General features: G+C 37.2%; 1 protein-coding gene across 1 annotated transcript in view; it reads left to right on the forward strand.

The window, feature by feature from the left end:
- LOC128664299 (DNA topoisomerase 1-like) overlaps positions 1–24,506 on the forward strand; it is a 571,968-nt gene that overhangs the window by 370,391 nt on the left and 177,071 nt on the right. The window lies entirely within an intron of this gene.

The raw sequence follows: 24,506 nt of genomic DNA on the forward strand, positions 1-24,506 counted from the left end.
ACTTGACAGACCATGTTAAAATCTCCCCCCAATATGAGTAAACCCTCTACCTCAACCAATATGTGTTTCTGAAGATCTGCCGAAAACTTAGGGGAATGTTCATTTGGTCCATATATATTGCATATTGTAATAATTTTCCCCTGCAATTCTATTTTTAAAAGTATATATCTCTCATTTGGGTCTAAAAAGCAAGTCTTTATCTTAAAATCTAAGTTTTTCTTTATTAGGATAGCTACTCCTCTCTTTCTAATTTTACAGGGAGTGCCTAACATCGTACCAACCCAATTAGTTTTCAACTTTTCCAACTCTTTCTTTTTTAAATGGGTCTCCTGTAGTAATGCTATATCGGTTCCTATTGTTTTGAGCTGTTTAAGGATTGCTTTCCTTTTTAGGGGGGAGGTAATTCCACCTACATTCCATGAGGTAAATTTAATAAAACCTAACATATCTTATGTATAAGAGAGAGAGGGAGACATAAAGTCTGGAGAGAAAAAAAAAAAACCCTCCCCCACCCCCCAAAAACTTAAAATTCTACATGGTGCACGGACAAGTGGAAACATCCGTGACAGATCAAATTTCTCTTTAGTCAGACCGAACAGCTGAATTCTAACTTATAAACAGTACACCTTAATTTTACTTTATACCCTTCATAAATAGTTCAGCTTCATTTATATTTTCTAGCATTTTTATTCCCTTTGCCTCCTGAATACGAATCCTAGCAGGATATATTAAAGTAGCACTCACCCCATTGTTTATTAATTGAGTGCATATTGGTGCCATCTCTCTACGTTTATTTGAAACTTCTGAAGAATAATCTTGGAAGATTAAGATTTTTCTATCCTCAATGATTACTTCCTTTTTTTTTCTATAATAATAAAGCATCTTTAACTTATCTTGGAAGTTGAGAAATTTGGCAATTATGGGCCTCGGTCTATCGTTACTCCTATCTTCTTTTAATGGTCCTATCCTATGACTTCTCTAAATCAGAAAGGGTAAATCATTAGCAGGGAATTCTAATATCTCCGGGAGAATAATAGATATAAATTTGTTTAAATCCTTGTATTGTGTTTTTTCAGAAAGACCTATTATTTTAAGATTATTCCGTCTGGCTCTATTTCTTTCATGTAATTAGCAAGAGTCCATGAGCTAGTGACGTATGGGATATACATTCCTACCAGGAGGGGCAAAGTTTCCCAAACCTTAAAATGCCTATAAATACACCCCTCACAACACCCACAATTCAGTTTTACAAACTTTGCCTCCCATGGAGGTGGTTGTGCAAGTCCAGTGTGTTGACTGGTCCTTTAACTTGATTAACATGCTAATAATTTCATTTGTGTTGTCATTTTATTAAATATTTTCGCAAATGAGGTTTAATCTATGTCTTTAGCTATTTTAGCTAGAAGAACTTTGTGATTTTAATCTTGGAATGCTAATTTGATTTCTAAAATCCATATTTCTTTTTTTCCAAGATAATCAATTATTTGGTTCATAATTGGATTCAATTCTTTAACTGTTACTCTGGGTTTCAAGATTGAGTTCTAAGACTAAAACTTTAAGCTTATATTAGTTTTCTGTTCTTACTAAGGAATGGAATCCTGAATTCTTCCCCAAGTAACATGTTTATAATTGGAGGTTTTTTTCTTCATTCATTTAAGCCTTTTAAAAGTTCAAAGTCAGCTCCCCAAATTTGCATGTAGGTGCGGTTCTTATTCCAGCTTGGCTGGTAAGGGACAGGTTAAGACTTTTTTGAAATTTGTTGGTCCAAACTTCTTAGACTTTGGGTACAGAATAGGATTCAGAGTAAAACCGTCTGTGAGAAGTCTTTTTTTTCTCTCTCATATTCCAGCTATTCCAGTAAGACTAACCTGAAGTGTGTTTCAGACCTATATGTTTTGGGTACTGGTGAAGTGCGGCTGGTCACCCATTGGGGCTCAAGCGCTGCTCAGACCTGGAGTTTTCTGGGGTATTTATTCCAGTTTCATTTTAGGAACTGGGTTTTGGGGTTTTATTCAAGACTATTCATTGTTCCAAAGATAGAAAATCTTTTTGAATTATCATATAAGTGTACCATCTTTTAGAATGGTGTTTATATGGTCTATTCTGCCTTTTTTGGTCAGTGATGGCATTATTTGTTTACAATAGATACAATAGATGCATATCTTCATTTTCTGTTTTCATTCAGATTATTTTCATTTTCTGAGATTCTCTTTTTTTGACAAGCATTACCAATTTGTTTTTCCTTCTGGTCTAGCGACAGCTCTAAGAATCTTTTCAAGGTTCTCAGTGTTCCTTATTTGGACGGTATCGTGGTACTGGCTCAGTCTTTTCGTTCTGTGGAATCTCATACGATTCAACTTTGTTGTTTCTTCAAGACCTGGTTAGAGGATCTTTTTATCAAAAGCTCTTTGATTCCTCAGACAAGGGTCACCTTTTTTAGGTTTCCAGATAGATTGTGTCAATGTTTTTGTCTCTAACAGACAAGTGACAAGTTTATTAGGTTCCGTTTGTCGGAACCTTCAGTCTCTATTATTTCCTTCAAGTTGCTATATATGCATGGAAGTTTTAGGTTTCATGGCTGCAGCATTGGATTCGATTCCCTTTGCTCATTTCATAGGAAACCTTTCCAGTTTTTTATGCTGAATAATGGTGCAGGGATTCTAGGATATCACTTTTTATATCTTTGAATCCTAATGTTTAACTATCTTTGATTCTGTGGTGAAGATCACCATCATTTAGTTCTACAGGTCTCTTCGGTTCTTTCAACCTGGACCATGATCTCTACAGATGCGAGTCTTTTAGGTTGGGAGGCTGTCTGAGGATCTCTGTCAGCACAAGGGGTTTGGAAATCTCAGGAGGCGAGATTACCATTTGATATTTTGGAACTCCGTGCATTCTCAGAGTTCTTCAGTTGGTTTCTTTTTGAAGAAGAAACGTTTATTGTTTTTTTCAGACAGACAATGTCACAACTGTGGCGTATGTCAATCATCAGGGTGAGACTATCAGTCCTTAGGCTGTGACAGAAGTATCTCGGATATTTGCTTGGGCTAAATCCAGCTCCTATCTAATTTCTGTGGTCTTTTTCCCAGGTATAGACAATTGAGAAGCGGATTGTAAATCAAGCTTTATATCCGGGAGAATGGTCTCTTTACCCAGATATGTTTTTCAATTTTTCAGATGTGAAGGCTTCCAGAAATAGATCTGATGGCATCTCATCTAAACAAGGAACTTCCCAGGGGCCTATTCAGGTCCGGGGATCCTCAGGCGGAAGTAGTGTATGCATTGACACTTCCTTGGAATTATCAATCTGCCTATATTTTTTCATCTCTGGTTCTTCTTTTAAGAGTGATTTTCAAAATCGTCAGAGAGCAATCTTTGGTGTGGCTGGTGGCTCCAGCATGGCCACACAGGTTTTGGTATATGGTTCTTGTTCGGATGTCCAGTTGCCAATCTTGGTTACTTCCATTAAGGCCAGACCTTATATCTTAACATTGGTTTTTTTCATCAGGAATTCAAATTATTAATTTGATGGTATGAAAATGTAATGCTTAGTACTTAGTCATAGAAGTTTCTCTGACTCAGTAATTAATACAATGTTGCAGGCTCGTAAATCTGTGTCTAGTTGGATTTATTATCGAGTTTGGAAGATTTACTTCTCATGATACTCTTCTTATGAATTCTCTTGGCATTCTTTTGGAATTCCTAGGATTTTTTTTTGTTTCTTTATAAGGTTTTTGTCTGCAAGTTCCTTGAAAGGACAAATATCTGCTTTTCCTGTGCTGTTTCACAGTAAGAATTGCTAAATCGTTCTGATATTCATTGTTTTGTTCAGGCTTTGGTTCGTATCAAGCCTGTCATTAAGCCAATTTCTCCTCTTTGGAGACTTAATTTGATTCTGAAGGCTTTACAGGCTCTTCTGTTTGAGCATATGCTTTCTTTGGACATTAATTACTTTCATGGAAAGTATTGTTCTTTTTAGACATCTCTTCAGCTAGAACAGTTTTTGAATTATCTGTTCTTTCTTGTGAATCTCCTTGTTCTGATTTTTCATCAGGATTAGGTGGTTTTTGCTGTCCTCATTTAAATTTTCACCTAAAGTTGTGAATTCTAACAACATTAGTGGAGGAATTGTCTTTTCATTGTGTCCTAATCCTAAGAATTCTTTGGTAAGATTCTTACATTCTTTGGATGTGTTAAGAGTTTTGAAATATTATGTTGAAGCTATTCAGATTTCAGACAGACTTCTAGTCTATTTGTTATCTTTTCTGGTTTTAGGAAGGTCAGAAGGCTTCTGCCATTTCTTTGGCATCTTGGTTAAAGCTTTTGATTCATCATGCTTATTTGGAGTCGGGTTAATCCCCATCTCAGAGGATTATGGCTCATTCTACTAGGTCAGTTTCTACTTCCTGGGCTTTTTAAGAATGAAGCTTCTGTTGATCAGATTTGCAAAGGAATGACTTTGTCTTCTTTGCATACTTTACTAAATTCTACCATTTTGATGTTTTCTCTTCTTTAGAAGCAGTTTTGGTAGAATGGTACTTCAGGCAGCTATTTCAGTTTGATTCTTCTGCTTATAATTTCATTTTTTTTTCATTATAAAAATTTAAACTTTTGATTTGGGTAGTGGATTCATTTTTCAGCGGAATTGGCTGTCTTTATTTTATCCCTCCCTCTCTAGTGACTCTTGCGTGGAAGTTCCACATCTTGGGTATCTGCTATCCCATACGTCACTAGCTCATGGACTCTTGCTAATTACATGAAAGAAAACATAATTTATGTAAGAACTTACCTGATAAATTAATTTCTTTCATATTAGCAAGAGTCCATGAGGCCCACCCTTTTTTGTGGTGATTATGATTTTTTTGTATAAAGCACAATTCTTCCAATTCCTTATTTTGATGCTTTCGCTCCTTTCTCATCACCCCACTTCTTGGCTATTCGTTAAACTGAATTGTGGGTGTGGTGAGGGGTGTATTTATAGGCATTTTAAGGTTTGGGAAACTTTGCCCCTCCTGGTAGGAATGTATATCCCATACGTCACTAGCTCATGGACTCTTGCTAATATGAAAGAAATGAATTTATCAGGTAAGTTCTTACATAAATTATGTTTTTCTAAGTCATCTGTTTTAATCTGTAAAACATAATTTATGTAAGAACTTACCTGATAAATTCATTTCTTTCATATTAGCAAGAGTCCATGAGCTAGTGACGTATGGGATATACATTCCTACCAGGAGGGGCAAAGTTTCCCAAACCTCAAAATGCCTATAAATACACCCCTCACCACACCCACAATTCAGTTTAACAAATAGCCAAGAAGTGGGGTGATAAAAAAGTGCGAAAGCATATAAAATAAGGAATTGGAATAATTGTGCTTTATACAAAAAAATCATAACCACCACAAAAAAGGGCGGGCCTCATGGACTCTTGCTAATATGAAAGAAATGAATTTATCAGGTAAGTTCTTACATAAATTATGTTTTCTTTCATGTAATTAGCAAGAGTCCATGAGCTAGTGACGTATGGGATAATGATTACCCAAGATGTGGATCTTTCCACACAAGAGTCACTAGAGAGGGAGGGATAAAATAAAGACAGCCAATTCCTGCTGAAAATAATCCACACCCAAAATAAAGTTTAATGAAAAACATAAGCAGAAGATTCAAACTGAAACCGCTGCCTGAAGTACTTTTCTACCAAAAACTGCTTCAGAAGAAGAAAATACATCAAAATGGTAGAATTTAGTAAAAGTATGCAAAGAGGACCAAGTTGCTGCTTTGCAAATCTGATCAACCGAAGCTTCATTCCTAAACGCCCAGGAAGTAGAAACTGACCTAGTAGAATGAGCTGTAATCCTCTGAGGCGGAGTTTTACCCGACTCAACATAGGCAAGATGAATTAAAGATTTCAACCAAGATGCCAAAGAAATGGCAGAAGCTTTCTGGCCTTTTCTAGAACCGGAAAAGATAACAAATAGACTAGAAGTCTTTCGGAAAGATTTAGTAGCTTCAACATAATATTTCAAAGCTCTAACAACATCCAAAGAATGCAACGATTTCTCCTTAGAATTCTTAGGATTAGGACATAATGAAGGAACCACAATTTCTCTACTAATGTTGTTGGAATTCACAACTTTAGGTAACAATTCAAAAGAAGTTCGCAACACCGCCTTATCCTGATGAAAAATCAGAAAAGGAGACTCACAAGAAAGAGCAGATAATTCAGAAACTCTTCTGGCAGAAGAGATGGCCAAAAGGAACAAAACTTTCCAAGAAAGTAATTTAATGACCAATGAATGCATAGGTTCAAATGGAGGAGCTTGAAGAGCCCCCAGAACCAAATTCAAACTCCAAGGAGGAGAAATTGACTTAATGACAGGTTTTATACGAACCAAAGCTTGTACAAAACAATGAATATCAGGAAGAATAGCAATCTTTCTGTGAAAAAGAACAGAAAGAGCAGAGATTTGTCCTTTCAAGGAATTTGCGGACAAACCCTTATCTAAACCATCCTGAAGAAACTGTAATATTCTCGGTATTCTAAAAGAATGCCAAGAAAAATGATGAGAAAGACACCAAGAAATATAAGTCTTCCAGACTCTATAATATATCTCTCTAGATACAGATTTACGAGCCTGTAACATAGTATTAATCACAGAGTCAGAGAAACCTCTTTGACCAAGAATCAAGCGTTCAATCTCCATACCTTTAAATTTAAGGATTTGAGATCCTGATGGAAAAAAGGACCTTGAGACAGAAGGTCTGGTCTTAACGGAAGAGTCCACGGTTGGCAAGAGGCCATCCGGACAAGATCCGCATACCAAAACCTGTGAGGCCATGCCGGAGCTACCAGCAGAACAAACGAGCATTCCTTCAGAATCTTGGAGATTACTCTTGGAAGAAGAACTAGAGGCGGAAAGATATAGGCAGGATGATACTTCCAAGGAAGTGATAATGCATCCACTGCCTCCGCCTGAGGATCCTGGGATCTGGACAGATACCTGGGAAGTCTCTTGTTTAGATGAGACGCCATCAGATCTATTTCTGGAAGTTCCCACATTTGAACAATTTGAAGAAATACCTCTGGGTGAAGAGACCATTCGCCCGGATGCAACGTTTGGCGACTGAGATAATCCGCTTCCCAATTGTCTATACCTGGGATATGAACCGCAGAGATTAGACAGGAGCTGGATTCCGCCCAAACCAAAATTCGAGATACTTCTTTCATAGCCAGAGGACTGTGAGTCCCTCCTTGATGATTGATGTATGCCACAGTTGTGACATTGTCTGTCTGAAAACAAATGAACGATTCTCTCTTCAGAAGAGGCCAAAACTGAAGAGCTCTGAAAATTGCACGGAGTTCCAAAATATTGATCGGTAATCTCACCTCCTGAGATTCCCAAACTCCTTGTGCCGTCAGAGATCCCCACACAGCTCCCCAACCTGTGAGACTTGCATCTGTTGAAATTACAGTCCAGGTCGGAAGCACAAAAGAAGCCCCCTGAATTAAACGATGGTGATTTGTCCACCACGTTAGAGAGTGTCGAACAATCGGTTTTAAAGATATTAATTGAGATATCTTTGTGTAATCCTTGCACCATTGATTCAGCATACAGAGCTGAAGAGGTAGCATGTGAAAACGAGCAAAGGGGATCGCGTCCGATGCAGCAGTCATAAGACCTAGAATTTCCATGCATAAGGCTACCGAAGGGAATGATTGTGACTGAAGGTTTTGACAAGCTGCAATCAATTTTAGACGTCTCTTGTCTGTTAAAGACATAGTCATGGACACTGAATCTATCTGGAAACCCAGAAAGGTTACCCTTGTCTGAGGAATCAAAGAACTTTTTGGTAAATTGATCCTCCAACCATGATCTTGAAGAAACAACACAAGTCGATTCGTATGAGATTCTGCTAAATGTAAAGACTGAGCAATTACCAAGATATCGTCCAAATAAGGAAATACCACAATACCCTGTTCTCTGATAACAGACAGAAGGGCACCGAGAACCTTTGAAAAAATTCTTGGAGCTGTAGCTAGGCCAAATGGTAGAGCCACAAACTGGTAATGCTTGTCCAGAAAAGAGAATCTCAGGAACTGATAGTGATCTGGATGAATCGGAATATGCAGATATGCATCCTGTAAATCTATTGTGGACATATAATTCCCTTGCTGAACAAAAGGCAAGATAGTCCTTACAGTTACCATCTTGAACGTTGGTATCCTTACATAATGATTCAATATTTTTAGATCCAGAACTGGTCTGAAGGAATTCTCCTTCTTTGGTACAATGAAGAGATTTGAATAAAACCCCATCCCCTGTTCCGGAACTGGAACTGGCATAATTACTCCAGCCAACTCTAGATCTGAAACACAATTCAGAAATGCTTGAGCTTTCACTGGATTTACTGGGACACGGGAAAGAAAAAATCTCTTTGCAGGAGGTCTCATCTTGAAACCAATTCTGTACCCTTCTGAAACAATGTTCTGAATCCAAAGATTGTGAACAGAATTGATCCAAATTCCTTTGAAAAAACGTAACCTGCCCCCTACCAGCTGAGCTGGAATGAGGGCCGCACCTTCATGTGGACTTAGAAGCAGGCTTTGCCTTTCTAGCAGGCTTGGATTTATTCCAGACTGGAGATGGTTTCCAAACTGAAACTGCTCCTGAGGACAAAGGATCAGGCTTTTGTTCTTTGTTGAAACGAAAGGAACGAAAACGATTATTAGCCCTGTTTTTACCTTTAGATTTTTTATCCTGTGGTAAAAAAGTTCCTTTCCCACCAGTAACAGTTGAGATAATAGAATCCAACTGAGAACCAAATAATTTGTTACCCTGGAAAGAAATGGAAAGTAGAGTTGATTTAGAAGCCATATCAGCATTCCAAGTCTTAAGCCATAAAGCTCTTCTAGCTAAAATAGCTAGAGACATAAACCTGACATCAACTCTAATAATATCAAAAATGGCATCACAAATAAAATTATTAGCATGCTGAAGAAGAATAATAATATCATGAGTATCATGATTTGCTACTTGTTGCGCTAAAGTTTCCAACCAAAAAGTTGAGGCTGCAGCAACATCAGCTAATGATATAGCAGGCCTAAGAAGATTACCTGAACACAGATAAGCTTTTCTTAGAAAGGATTCAATTTTCCTATCTAAAAGATCTTTAAACGAAGTACCATCTGACGTAGGAATGGTAGTACGTTTAGCAAGGGTAGAAATAGCCCCATCAACTTTAGGGATTTTGTCCCAAAATTCTAACCTGTCAGACGGTACAGGATATAATTGCTTAAAACGTTTAGAAGGAGTAAATGAATTACCCAATTTATCCCATTCTTTGGAAATTACTGCAGAAATAGCATTAGGAACAGGAAAAACTTCTGGAATAACCACAGGAGATTTAAATACCTTATCTAAACGTTTAGAATTAGTATCAAGAGGACCAGAATCCTCTATTTCTAAAGCAATTAATACTTCTTTAAGTAAGGAACGAATAAATTCCATTTTAAATAAATATGAGGATTTATCAGCATCAATCTTTGAAACAGAATCCTCTGAACCAGAAGAGTCATCAGAATCAGAATGATGATGTTCATTTAAAAATTCATCTGTAGGGAGAGAAGTTTTAAAAGTTTTTTTACGTTTACTAGAAGGAGAAATAACAGACATAGCCTTCTTGATGGATTCAGAAACAAAATCTCTTATGTTATCAGGAACATTCTGCACCTTAGATGTTGAAGGAACTGCAACAGACAATGTTACATTACTAAAGGAAATATTATCTGCATTAACAAGTTTGTCATGACAATTAATACAAACAGCCGGAGAAATAGCTACCAAAAGTTTACAGCAGATACACTTAGCTTTGGTAGATCCAGCACTAGACAGCAATTTTCCTGTAGTATCTTCTGACTCAGATGCAACGTGAGACATCTTGCAATATGTAAGAGAAAAAACAACATATAAAGCAAAATAGATCAAATTCCTTATGACAGTTTCAGGAATGGGAAAAAATGCCAAAGAACAAGCTTCTAGCAACCAGAAGCAATGAAAAATGACTTAAATAATGTGGAGACAAAAGCGACGCCCATATTTTTTAGCGCCAAATCCACATTATTTGGCGCCTAAATGCTTTTGGCGCCAAAATGACGCCACATCCGGAACGCCGACATTTTTGGCTCAAAATAACGTCAAAAAATGACGCAACTTCCGGCGACACGTATGACGCCGGAAACGGAAAAGAATTTTTGCGCCAAAAAAGTCCGCGCCAAGAATGACGCAATAAAATGAAGCATTTTCAGCCCCCGCGAGCCTAACAGCCCACAGGGAAAAAAAGAGTCAAATTTTTGAAGGTAAGAAAAAAATGAATAATTCAAATGCATAATCCCAAATATGAAACTGACTGTCTGAAAAATAAGGAAAGTTGAACATTCTGAGTCAAGGCAAATAAATGTTTGAATACATATATTTAGAACTTTATAAACAAAGTGCCCAACCATAGCTTAGAGTGTCACAGAAAATAAGATTTACTTACCCCAGGACACTCATCTACATGTTTGTAGAAAGCCAAACCAGTACTGAAACGAGAATCAGTAGAGGTAATGGTATATATGAGAGTATATCGTCGATCTGAAAAGGGAGGTAAGAGATGAATCTCTACGACCGATAACAGAGAACCTATGAAATAGACCCCGTAGAAGGAGATCACTGCATTCAAATAGGCAATACTCTCCTCACATCCCTCTGACATTCACTGCACGCTGAGAGGAAAACCGGGCTCCAACTTGCTGCGGAGCGCATATCAACGTAGAATCTAGCACAAACTTACTTCACCACCTCCATCGGAGGCAAAGTTTGTAAAACTGAATTGTGGGTGTGGTGAGGGGTGTATTTATAGGCATTTTGAGGTTTGGGAAACTTTGCCCCTCCTGGTAGGAATGTATATCCCATACGTCACTAGCTCATGGACTCTTGCTAATTACATGAAAGAAATCCCTTATACTTTTTTCCATTTTAGTTATTTTAGTCTCATTTATAATACTGCTATCTTCTATATCAGAGATCCTTTGTTCCACTTCAGACAACCTTCTAGAAAATTGCCTAACTTCAGTTGCTAGTCCTGAGATTTCTGCTCTAACCTGGTCAAATTGAGGAATAAAGATTTCTGATATATTTTTAATCAGTGTCTGAGTATCTATCTGATTAAAACTCTTGTTATTTGTCTCAACCATTGTTTCACTATTTCCTTTATTTTTTTTATCCCTATTCCTGGCTGCCATCACTGGAGATTTGTTATTTGTCTGTGTCATAAACTTATCCATATATGTGAGTGTCACACTTACTCCCCACTTAAGAGGGGTTATTTTGTGTAAAAAAAAAGAAGAAAAACAATACAATGAAATAAACCAAGTGTAGAAAAAAAAGAAAAAGCTTCAGCAGTGAAAAAATGTGTGCAAAGTGCCCCACCTCCCCCCGTTGCCCCTTTTTTTTTTTTTTTTTTTTTTAAAGCAAATTCGTTATTGCTTACAATTCAATAAGTGAAAATAAGACCAGCCTCTGTCAGCCAGATAGGGAAACTTACTAATCTAGTATAGATAATTACCTTAAGCAAACAAACTTAATCAGGTAAATTCCCTCTTACCACAGACTTATCATATATTTCCCTTTTCTGAGACACAACATCCTTATCAAATATCAATTTAGAACCATACAGAAACCAAAAAAAATTGGGTGTTTCTTCACAGAGTCTTTCAGATATATAGAAAAATATAAAATTATTTTCTCCCTATTTGCCTGACCTCTGTTTTACACTTCCAACATAAACAATATAATAATCACAGCCCTTATTAAAACTTGTTTGCAAACACTTTCTGCCCAAAAGCAGTCAGCTATATAAAGAACCGTAGTCTTACATTTTCCAAGTCAAAATTCTTTAAGTTTTTGTATAATACTCAAGTCAGTCCTTTTTTTTTTCCCTTCAGCAATTTTTCTTTCTCTCACTCTTCCCACCTTTCCTCTCCCTATCTCTCCCCTTTACAATCTTCCTTTATCTCAGTTTTGAATGTAGAGGGGGAAACAGAAAACAAAAGGGAGCATTCGTTTTATATGGATTTCCACCTTAAATCTGAGACAGCCATCCCGCATAAGTCCAGCCAAAAAGTCTTAATCTCCACTCCACAATTTTTTGCAGTATGGGCTTACCATACCGCTCGCAGTTTTCACCGTAATGACCTTCTCTGGCAGCGGGGAGCCAATTCCTAGCTTTCCCTCTGCGGTGAACGAGGCACGCCACACACTGGAGTCTTCGCCGAACTGAGGCTAGGGAGACGGCAGTGGATGACGTAAGCCGGTGTATTCTCTCTTTCCTCCCAGGAACCGCAACACGTCCCGTATGCTTGAAGTCACAGGATGAAGACGGGGAGAGCCAAAAGACACCGGCGTTAGTATTCAGGATACCATGTACCTGCTCCAACCCAGAACCAGGCGGGCTGCTTCACAGGTAAGTCCTTTCTTTTTCCAAGCCCACAAAATCCAGCGTAGGTGGAACTCTGAAACGCGGCTAGTAGGCAAGTAGGCGAACAATATATTTTCTTTGCATCAGCCGTCCTTCAATTAGGGAAACACTCTTCGGTACTTGACCTCTGTGTAGTACATCCGCTTCTTGACTTCTCCTGTTACCTTACCAGGCTGCCATACTCGCTACCCTTGTTTATAGGTATCTTTTAGTTGTTGAAACAGGGTACGGGTTACTCAATCTCCCGGCTTCCAGCTGTACATACACCGCTAACTGTCAGAGATACGATGTCCATGGGTTTTATTCCCACCTTGTACTTTTTCCACTATCCGACCAGTGAATCCTTTGTCCCGGATTCAAGCCACAATTCTGGGCTATGGTTATAGCGTTGAGGGGGAAGGGTATGGTTTCCTTCTAGCTAAGGCCAACACGGAGCAGCAGCGCACCTTCACCTGCTAGCTCCTCCCCTCTGCAACACCTTAAAAAAAAAAAATCAGGGCTGTGGCTTCTTCATGGGCATTTAAAAACGATGCTTCTGTTTTCTGTTGAACAGATTTGCAAGGCTGCAACTTGGTCGTCTCTTCACACTTTTTCCAAATTTTACGAACTTGATACTTTTGACTTGTCCGAGGCTGTTTTTGGGAGAAAGGTTCTTCAAGTAGTGGTGCCTTCTGTTTAGGTTCCTGTCTTGTCCCTCCCTTTCATCCGTGTCCTATAGCTTTGGTATTGTATCCCATAAGTAAGGATGAAATCCATGGACTCGTCTAATCTTGTAAAAGAAAATTTATAAACGAAAAAAAGGGTAGATTGGTGCGCTGGGCCAAACAGATAACCACACACCCCCTTAAAAGACAAATATCCCTGCAATTGTCTAGATGATAGTGAACAGAAAAAATGGAAATAAGGGAGGCGCTCAAAGCTAAAGGTATCAACACTAAAACAAATTTAATAAAACATATTAATGATCACAGAATATAAATACAAAGGGACGTCTCCCCATAATAAATAAAGCTAATATCCTAAAAAGTCTAATGACCGCTAATAACCTAAAAAATCTATTGAACGCTAAAACTAATACAGGTTTAAAAAACAAACAAGATAATCGGCAGTGCCTATGTAGTTATTGTGATTCAGGCAGAAATGAATATTATTTTAAAACATCAAAACAAATGACAGAGTTCCGTTAATTGAAATACCACCAAGCTGCCTTATTAGAGAAAAGCCGTAGCTGCCAAATATAATGTTCAGAGAAATGAATCCGTTGTCCAAAGTTCTCTTACTTTGTAAGATATTTGTGTGTCAACACCAAAAAGCCGTGTACTTTACCAAGTTGTAGACTTGTCAGTTGCTGGTCTTACTCCCTCGCCCGGTCCTCACCTTGAGCGGGGCTGACTGTAGCTTTGGCGTCTGACGTCACAGAAAGGTGTTCCGGCTGAAGGTAGAGGCCGATTCTTGCGCTCCCCTCTATGCGATGTACTCCCGGTCCTCTTTAGAAAGCCCTGCACTTAGTGCTAGTAGCACGCAGGGGGCTGTAAAGCAGATAGGTATAATGGATATCCAAAACAGTGTTCCCCAATACAGAGGCTCTGCTCCTTAAGAGAAAATGTCCCAATAATGTAACCCGGGTTATTTAGGTGAGACTCCAAATGCGATTCCAGAGATATGGTTAGTTGTTACAATGGTAATAACAACAGCACTGCCAACACATACGACGCGTTTCACCCACCTATGGGCTTTATCAAGATAGTGGTGGCTAGTGTGAGTGGCCTTATTTAAAGGGATAGCTTCCAGTCTAATTGGTGTTGGTTTTGATTGGCAGATCGGCTTAAGGCGGTATTTTACTTTAATGACAGTTTCTTTTTTAAGGTGGTATTTCTCTTCTCTTTGCTTTAAATGGAATTATACAGTCCTACTTCTAAAAAAGCATTCACAGGTATAGACTTGAATCTTGTTGAATTAATATATATATACACAATAAATCTCCAGAGCAAGGAATCAAAAATGTATAGTCAAAGTCTGAGTCATTAAACGTGATATGTGAATTACAAATTAAGTTTTTAAACTGTGTAGGTACTTAGTATGGAAGCTTAAAAAAAAATATCCATATTAAGAAATTGTTGTATTGGCCCATCTCTATTTAAAATATACTAATGCATATAAAGTTAGCTTCTGAAATAAGTCTCTACAGCTGTCGATTGACATACGTATCCAAATCTGCCCGAGGAAGCATAAATCCTCATATTTCTGAAGGTGGAAAGGTTTTGCTGTAAATCCAATAGCCATCATGAATGCTTAAACTTATATTATACTCTTGCAAATGCAATCTAGTTGTAATGTTTCACATATTTACACACAAGTTATAATATGCAGTAAACACAATCGATCTGTAGACATTTATATTATACCTGACAGCTGAGCCAACTTGCCTTCGCTAATGCACAAGGATGGTCCTTGATTGACGATAGTTTGCCCTTCGGCATGTTTGCTCAGTGTGCTTTCCCTCCAGAGAATGGTTTTAGCTGGGATTATCATGCTGCTTGCTTTTTTTTGACCCTTGGTGTCAACACATTTTCTCTTACAAAGTTCCTTGAAGTCACAGAGAGTTAGGCAAATTAGTCTGAGTTTTCTGGCCTGCAGAGAACCGCAGGATGATGCTGAAGTCAAAGATACAAATGTATATAGTTTCTAAAAGCAAACATTCAGGGCAACATTTTTCAACTGTTCCATGCAGTCAAACTAATCCCGTTAATCTCCTTTAACACATGATTGGTATGAATAATTTCACTGATATGCTGTCTGTGCATTTAAAAGTTTTAAAACCTGTTTTCAGAAAGAGATTTGCTAGGGTTGCAGGGAATTTTCTCAGCCTTTTTAAACTGTAAGCTGATGGACTTTGCAGTCATCCAAATACATAACCTGTGAAGCTTAAGGTGGAAATATTGCACTTTTATAAAAGTTAGAAATAATTAAGTCATCCTTTTTAGGAGGAGTGAAATGTGTGTTGTTTTTTTTTTTTTTTTAGAAGCCCAACAAGACGAGATTTTATACCCAACACTACACAGAATAGTACAACAGCCTGACAGTGACTAATCATCTTGCCTAGTATTCTCCTATTGTGATCATTACTATTGAAAGAGAGGTTCTTTTTTATCCACTGACAGTTCATTCATAAAGAGCTATATCATATAAAGTTATTTACAAAATAAAAGCAAATGTATCTTGCTGTGAAATACTGCTGCTGCCAATACAGCTCTTCTGCCATACGTAGCCAGTTTTCTGGGTGGAGTCAAACCTTGTACCTCAAGCTTTACAGCTTTATTTTAATCATATTTAAAACTGTCCATAGCTCTCATGCGTTTTAGGCCTGGGCCTGAAGTTAAATGTGTGCTGATATTATAGCATCTGATGATGAGTAGTCTGTCCTGTGTTAGCCAGCAGAGCAAGTGAGGGAAGGTTATTACGCATTATTGCCAAATGTAAGATTACTTTTTTTCAATATAATTTTTAGTGAGGTAAGTAAACAAATGAGGCAAATTATAGCATAATCTTTCCATACAACAATATTTAGAATCAGACATTAGAAATCACTGTATAGATTCAGGTAATATAACAACAAATGTAACACTTCTAAAGTAACTATTTTACTGACATTCAAGAAATGGGCAGCTGTAAATCTCTCTCTCTCTCTCTCTCTCTCTCTCTCTCTCCCTCTCTCTCTCTCTCTCTCTCTCATTACACTATAACTTCCCTAACAAAACTTTTGCTACAACTGACCTCATATTAATGTAACAGGGAAAAATGTATTTCCTGGGGCTAGGCCTCCTATTCCTAAATTTGCCTTTCCATTTGGTTCTCAAGTACCTGAGTTTGATAATATTCAAATTGAATGTTTAGTTCTAAGACATAGGGGTTTCTCTGATTTTGTGATTGAAACCTTAATTCAGGCTCGGAAGCCTGTGACTAGGAAAATGTACTATAAAGTCTTGAAAGCCTATATTTCTTGTTGTATAAATTGTTTGTTTTGTTTTTCTTGACTTTCTTTTAGAATTCCTAGGATTCTACAGTTTTTACAAGATGACTTGGATAAGGGTTTATCTGCCAGTTCCATGAGAGGTCAGATTTCTGCACATTGTCCAGGCTTTGGTTCATATCAAACCTGTAATGAAGACAATTTCTCCTCCTTGGAATATTAACTTGGTATTAAGAGTTTTGCAAGCTCCTCCTTTTAATCCTATGCATAAGATTTCATCTGCTAGAGCTACTTGTTTTGTTAAATGTTTTATCTTTTTTTTTCTGTTTATTTTTTGCACTTACAAAGGTTATATCTGCTTTTATTACAGATTTCGCTCTCTCCAATAATAATTGTGGGTTCTAAAAATGCTCTGTTATTTTCTTTATAATCCTCCCATTTGTTTTCTAGGTAACTCTTAAATCAAAGTAAACTATTTAAATTTAGATTTTTAGATGTCAGGAAATAATCAATTCTAGAGGATATATTGAGAACCCTTGATATGAGTAAATTTGATTGTATCGGGATTTGGCTTTCTCCATATATCTTCTACTCCTTTTGTGTTACAAATGTCCTCTATTATATTTTTTCATATTTATTGCTTTTACTGCTATTCTTTATATATGAAGACGTTTCGCTCGCTTTTGTTCTAATATCGCATTAGGAACAATATTAGTCACCTGCTATAATCTGTTTCAACATTTTTTATCAATGTTTTTTTAATTTTAGTCCAAAAGTTTGAGTCTTTCTTATTTGGCCCATATATATATTACAAGTTGTCACTTCCTTTTCATTAAGAGTCAAACTAATTAGAATATACTGTCCTAGTGATTCTGACCTTACTTTTTTAATGTTATAGTCTAATTTTTTATTCAGTAGTACGGCAACCCTTCTAGATGATTTCTTATAGGAAGATTACAAATATCCTTTACACATTTCTGTTTCATCTTATGTTCTTTATCTATAAGATGTGTTTATGTAGACAAGCTACTTCTAGGTTTTTATTTTTTTTTAAATGTGCTAAAATAGCTTTTCTTTTGATTAGGGAGTTTATTCTTTCCACATTCCAGGTGGCTACTTTAATCATTTCTATTTCTAAAATACATTAAACTCAAAATCTGTCCTAGAGTTAAAAAATAAATAAAAATGTATTAAAAAAAAATACCTGTCATCTAGTCATATCTACATAACAATAATGTAGTTTGGATTCTTTTATCTACTGTGACTGAAGGCTAGAAAGCTTTTCTTCCTCATGACAGGAGTCCAAATGCTAATCTGGAGCTTCTAAATATCTTGGTTTTCTCCTCTAAATGAATTTGGTGCTGTGGACATTTGGTCTTTTTGTTATATTTAGGGGTGTTTGCAGTGGCCCCTCATCATTTGCACTGGGTATAGTGCTGTTTGTCTAACTTGGACTGTATTAGAACAGAGGATGAGATTTTATTCAAATCTCTCTATTCCTCCCAAAAGGGAAGAGACTTTTTAGTTATTTTTTTTTTTACTTTAAGATCTGAACAAGTGTGTCAGAATTCTTATTTTCAAAATATAAACTACTTGGACCCTTCTGCCTTCAGTATAGGTCAGTCTATGCCCTCATTAGATTTTAAGGCTGCTTACCCTCATGTTTCTATTTCAGGGAACATTATTTTGAAGGTTTGCATTTCTAGACAGGCACTTTCAGTTTGTTGTTCTACTAGAATATTTATTAAAGTTATGTGATCAGAACTCAGGGTATTGCTGTGTATTTTCCTGGTCGATATCTTAGTTCTGCTTTGTTTCTCTCAGACAGTTTTTTCTTTAACAATATGGTTGGAGTTCTCTGGTTTCTTTGACAAGGGTTGTTTTTCTGAGAGTTCAGAGATTCAGTTTCCATGAATTTCTATTTGATAGATCTAATAAGGTTGAGCTTGTGTTAGCTTATCTAAATATTTAGTTTGTCTTTTCTATCAGTTGCTCTTTTGTATGGAGGTATTTTTTCTCATGTTTGCGGCATTTAATGCTTTCCTGTTTGATCGTTCTTTTCAGCTTTATATGCTTCAGCAATGATGCAGAGATCTTGCTCAGCTCTAAGTAAGATCACAGGACAGGTTAGTCCCTGTTGGGGTGGCTGTGTCAGCTTATTATGCAGGGGCTTCTTTTGCTCGTCCTATTTGGAATCTGATATTTTCAGATTCTAGTCTTTCATTGTGGGGCTATCTGGGGTCTCTCAGGGCACAAGGATTTTAGTTTCCTTGGGAGATGATGTTGCCAATTAATGTTATAGTACAATTTTCAGAATCCTTCAAAGTTGGCCTCTGACTGAAAACAAATAAGACTCTATTTTCAACAATGTCACAACAGTGGCTTACATCAATCATCAGGGGGGAATTCCAGTTCCCCTAGCTATGAAGGAAGTGTACTGGTCCTACTGGGGCTTCGTCAGGGCTCAAATACTTGCTGCTCATCTCCTACTTTTTTATCCTCAAGGCCCTTGCTACTTAATTAATTCCCATTTTCTTAAAGTGACATTTCCCTTATGTCTTTATTTTCCCTTTGTTCCTTGTATCCACAAAATTCCCTTTTCATGCTGTCCTTTTTTACAACCAAGCCTTTTACAAATCTCAGTTCTATAATTCTAAACCTCACTCCTTTATATGTATGTGTGTGTGTGTGTGTATATATATATATATATATATATATATATATATATATATATATATATATATATTTTCATATATCCATTTTTTTTGTATACACACAAATATTTAAAGGGACATTTTTAACACCATGTCTAAACTCTTCTATCCCTATCTTTATATTTTGGAATACATGCTCTGTGGTCTAATAAAAAATGTAATCTATATTTCTCCTTCTATATGTTCCTTATTCACAGATTGAAAATATTAAATATACAGATCAATCATATTTACTATTCCTCCTTTCAAGAATTTTTTTTTTATTACAACATATATAATGAAATAATGCAAAAGTTCAAAGGGGTAACCCAAAAGGATTCCGTTTCAGACAACGTGGGGCATGATTAGAGAGCAATTCCTCACTTATTTACATTTTCACTGCTGAATTTAAAAAATAAGTTTCAAGTGTTGAGAAATTATATTAAAAAAAAAGATAGGTTTTTTTTTTTTTCCATTTAGACCTAACAGATATTTCACTTTCAAGTTCTAAATCAATCTCGCCTCCTTCTGTAGGAAACATCTGTATGTCCCCACCTCTATTATAAGGGTCTCCCTTATATATGTCCTATGACTTAAAAATGTTTGTCGACAAACTAAATTTAAATTAAAGACATATATTCCTAACATATGAGGCTAGCCCAAAAGAATTACCCTTTCTTGATATAAAAATAAAGAAGGAAGGGAGATTGATAACCACTGAGGATTACAGGAAAACTAGTGCACATCCCACCCCACTGATTAGAGGAATTCTGATTGGGCAGTTCCTCAGGTTAAGACAAAATTGTTCGTCCATCACAAAGTTTGAGGAACATGCTGTACAAATGAGATATGCTCAAGAAAAGAGGTTACTCAAATAGGTGCATAAATACTCTAGAGCAAGAAAAACAGAGATTACTTACTCCATATTAATACAGTAAAAGATGAATGTAATAAAGTGAGGTTTGTTACCACATATAATGACCAATGGGAAAAGATCAGACAGGTACTTAAAAAAAAATTGGCACATTTTACATCTAGATGAAAAAGTCAAGGAAGCTGTTAGAGACTATCCCGTTTAATAGCTAGGAAAGCCCCTAGTCTTAGAGACAAGTTGGTTAGTAGTAGAGACGAGAGAAGCCCCTCAACAGCAGACTGGTTGAGAAAGAAGAGGGGTCTGAGAGGTAATTTCCCCTGTGTAAAATGTGCATACTGCCCCTTTATGAAAAAAAATATTTGGTTCACAGTTGGATTGTATTATTTCAACTGTTACTGGGGGGAAAGGAACCTTTTTGCCTCAGGACAAAAAATCTAAAGGTAATTACAGGGCTGCTAATCGTTTTTGTTCCTTTCGTCAGAATAAGGAACAAAAGCCTGACCCTTCCCCTAAAGGAACGGTTTCCGTTTGGAAACCTTCTCCAGTCTGGAATAAATCCAAGCCTTTTAGAAAGTCAAAACCAGCTCCCAAATCCGCATGAAGGTGCGGCCCTCATTCCAGCACAGCTGGTAGGGGGCAGGTTACGATTTTTCAAAGATATTTGGATCGATTCGATTCACAGTCTTTGGATTCAGAACATTGTTTCACAAGGGTACAGAATAGGTTTCAAGGTAAGGCCACCTGTGAGAAGATTTTTTCTCTCACGCATTCCAGTAAACCCAGTGAGGGCTCAGGCGTTTCTGAAATGTGTTTCAGACCTAGAGTTGGCTGGGGTAATTGTGCCAGTTCCAGTTCTGGAACGGGGTCTGGGGTTTTACTCAAATCTATTCATTGTACCAAAGAAGGAGAATTCCTTCAGACCAGTTCTGGATCTAAAAATATTGAATCGTTATGTAAGGATACCAACATTCAAAATGGTGACTATAAGGACTATTCTGCCTTTTGTTCAGCAAGGGCATTATATGTCTACAATAGACTTACAGGATGCATATCTTCATATTCCAATTCATCCAGATCACTATCAGTTCCTGAGATTCTCTTTTCTAGACAAGCATTACCAGTTTGTTGCCCTTCCGTTTGGCCTAGCAACAGCTCCAAGGATCTTTTCAAAGGTTCTCGGTGCCCTTCTCTCTGTAATCAGAGAACAGGGTATTGCGGTATTTACTTATTTGGATGATATCTTGGTACTTGCTCAGTCTTTACATTCTGCAGAATCTCATACAAATCAACTTGTGTTGTTTCTTCAAAGACATGGTTGGAGGATCAATTTACCAAAGAGTTCCTTGATTCCTCAGACAAAGGTAACCTTTTTGGGTTTTCAAATAGATTCAGTGTCCATGACTTTGTCTCTAACAGAAAAGAGACGTCTGAAGTTGGTTTCAGCTTGTCGAATCCTTGAGTCTCAATCATTCCCTTCCGTAGCTTTGTGCATGGAAACCTCTCCAGCTTTGTATGCTGAACCAGTGGTGCAGGGATTATACAAAGATATCACAATTAATATCCTTAAATCCCAATGTTCGATCTTCTCTGACTTGGTGGTTGAATCACCATTGTCTAATTCAAGGGGCCTCTTTTGTTCGTCCAACTTGGACTGTGATCTCAACAGATGTGAGTCTTTCAGGTTGGGGAGCTGTATGGGGATCTCTGACAGTGCAGGGGGTTTGGGAATTTCAGGAGGCGAAATTACCAATCAATATTTTGGAACTCCGTGCGATTTTCAGAGCTTTTCAGTTCTGGCCTCTTCTGAAGAAAGAATCATTTATTTGTTTTCAGACAGACAATGTCACAACCGTGGCGTATGTCAATCATCAAGGTGGGACTCACAGTCCTCAGACTATGAAAGAAGTATCTTGGAAACTTGTATGGGCGGAAGCCAGCTCCTGTCTAATCTCTGTGGTTCACATCCCAGGTGTAGACAATTGGGAAGCGGATTATCTCAGTCACCAGACGTTACATCCAGGCGAATGGTCTCTTCACCCAGAGGTTTTTCTTCAGATTGTTCAAATCTGGGGACTTCCAGAAATAGATCTGATGGACTCTCATCTAAACAAGAAACTTCCCAGGTATCTGTCCGGATCCAGGGATCCTCAGGCGGAAGCAGTGGATGCGTTGTCGCTTCATTGGAATTATCAACCTGCTTATATCTTTCCGCCTCTAGTTCTTCTTGAAAAAGTGATTTCCAAAATTCTAATGGAACATTGGTTTGTATTGCTGGTGGCTCCAGCATGGCCTCACAGGTTTTGGTATGTGGATCTCGTTCGGATGGCAAGTTGCCAACCTTGGACATTTCCGTTAAGGCCCATTTTTCCATCAGGATCTCAAATCATTAAATTTGAAGGTATGGAGATTGAACGCCTGATTCTTAGTCATAGAGGTTTCTCTGACTCAGTGATTAATACTATGTTGCAGGCTCGTAAATCTGTGTCTAGAAAGATTTATTACCGAGTCTGGAAGACTTTCATTTCTTGGTGTTCTTCTCATAAATTCTCTTGGCATTCTTTTAGAATTCCTAGAATTTTGCAGTTTCTTCAGGATGGTTGGATAAGGGTTTGTCTGCAAGCTCTTTGAAAGGTCAAATCTCTGAAGCTTTCTGTTCTTTTTCACAGAAAGATTGCTAATCATCCTGATATTCGTTGTTTTGTACAGGCTTTGGTTCGCATCAAGCCTGTCATTAAGTCAATCTCTCCTCCTTGGAGTCTTAATTTGGTTTTGAGGGCTTTACAGGCTCCTCCGTTTGAGCCTATGCATTCTCAGGATATTAAATTACTTTCTTGTAAAGTTTTGTTCCTTTTGGCCATCTCTTCTGCTAGAAGAGTTTCTGAGTTATCTGCTTTTTCTTGTGAATCTCCTTTTCTGATTTTTCATCAGGATAAGGCGGTATTGCGGACTTCATTTAAATTTTTACCTAAAGTTGTGAATTCTAACAACGTTAGTAGAGAGATTGTTGTCCCTTCATTGTGTCCTAATCCTAAGAATTCTATGGAGAAATCTTTACATTCTTTGGATGTAGTAAGAGCTTTGAAATATTATGTTGAAGTTACTAAAGGTTTTAGAAAGACTTCTAGTCAATTTGTTATCTTTTCTGGTTCCAGGAAAGGTCAGAAGTCTTCTGCTATTTCCTTGGCATCTTGGTTAAAATCCTTGATTCATAATGCTTATGTAGAGTCGAGTAAGTCCCCGCCTCAAAGGATTATGGCTCATTCTACTAGGTCAGTTTCTACTTCCTGGGCTTTTAGGAATGAAGCTTCTGTTGTTCAAATTTGCAAAGCAGCAACTTGGTCTTCTTTGCATACTTTTACTAAATTCTACCATTTTGATGTTTTTTCTTCTTCTGAAGCAGTTTTTGGTAGAAAAGTACTTCAGGCAGCTGTTTCAGTTTGATTCTTCTGCTTATAATTTCAGTTTTTTTCCATTATGAGATTAAAACTTTTTGATTTGGGTTGTGGATTATTTTCTCAGCGGAATTGGCTGTCTTTATTTTATCCCTCCCTCTCTAGTGACTCTTGCGTAGAAGTTCCACATCTTGGGTATCTGCTATCCCATTAGTCACTAGCTCATGGACTCTTGCTAATTACATGAAAGAAAACATAATATATGTAAGAACTTACCTGATAAATTCATTTCTTTCATATTAGCAAGAGTCCATGTGGCCCACCCTTTTTTGTGGTGGTTATGATTTTTTTGTATAAAGCACAATTATTCCAATTCCTTATTTTTAATGCTTTCGCTCCTTTCTTATCACCCCACTTCTTGGCTATTCATTAAACTGAATTGTGAGTGTGGTGAGGGGTGTATTTATAAGCAATTTTGAGGTTTGGGAAACTGCCCCTCCTGGTAGGAATGTATATCCCATACGTCACTAGCTCATGGACTCTTGCTAACATGAAAGAAATGAATTTATCAGGTAAGTTCTAACATAAATTATGTTATAATATATATATATATATATATATATATATATATATATATATATATATATATATATATACACTATATAGGTTAAGACAAAATTGTTCGTCCATCACAAAGTTTGAGGAACATGCTCAAATAGGTGCATAAATATTCTAGAGCAAGAAAAACAGAGATTACTTACTCTATATTAATACAGTAAAAGATGAATGTAATAAAGTGAGGTTTGTTACCACATATAATGACCAATGGGAAAAGATCAGACAGGTACTTAAAAAAAAATTGGCACATTTTACATCTAGACGAAAAAGTCAAGGAAGCTGTTAGAGACTATCCCGTTTAATAGCTAGGAAAGCCCCTAGTCTTAGAGACAAGTTGGTTAGTAGTAGAGACGAGAGAAGCCCCTCAACAGCAGACTGGTTGAGAAAGAAGAGGGGTCTGAGAGGTAATTTCCCCTGTGTAAAATGTGCATACTGCCCCTT

The sequence above is a fragment of the Bombina bombina genome, chromosome 1, assembly GCF_027579735.1.
Source record: "Bombina bombina isolate aBomBom1 chromosome 1, aBomBom1.pri, whole genome shotgun sequence".
NCBI classification, from domain to species: Eukaryota; Metazoa; Chordata; class Amphibia; order Anura; family Bombinatoridae; genus Bombina; species Bombina bombina.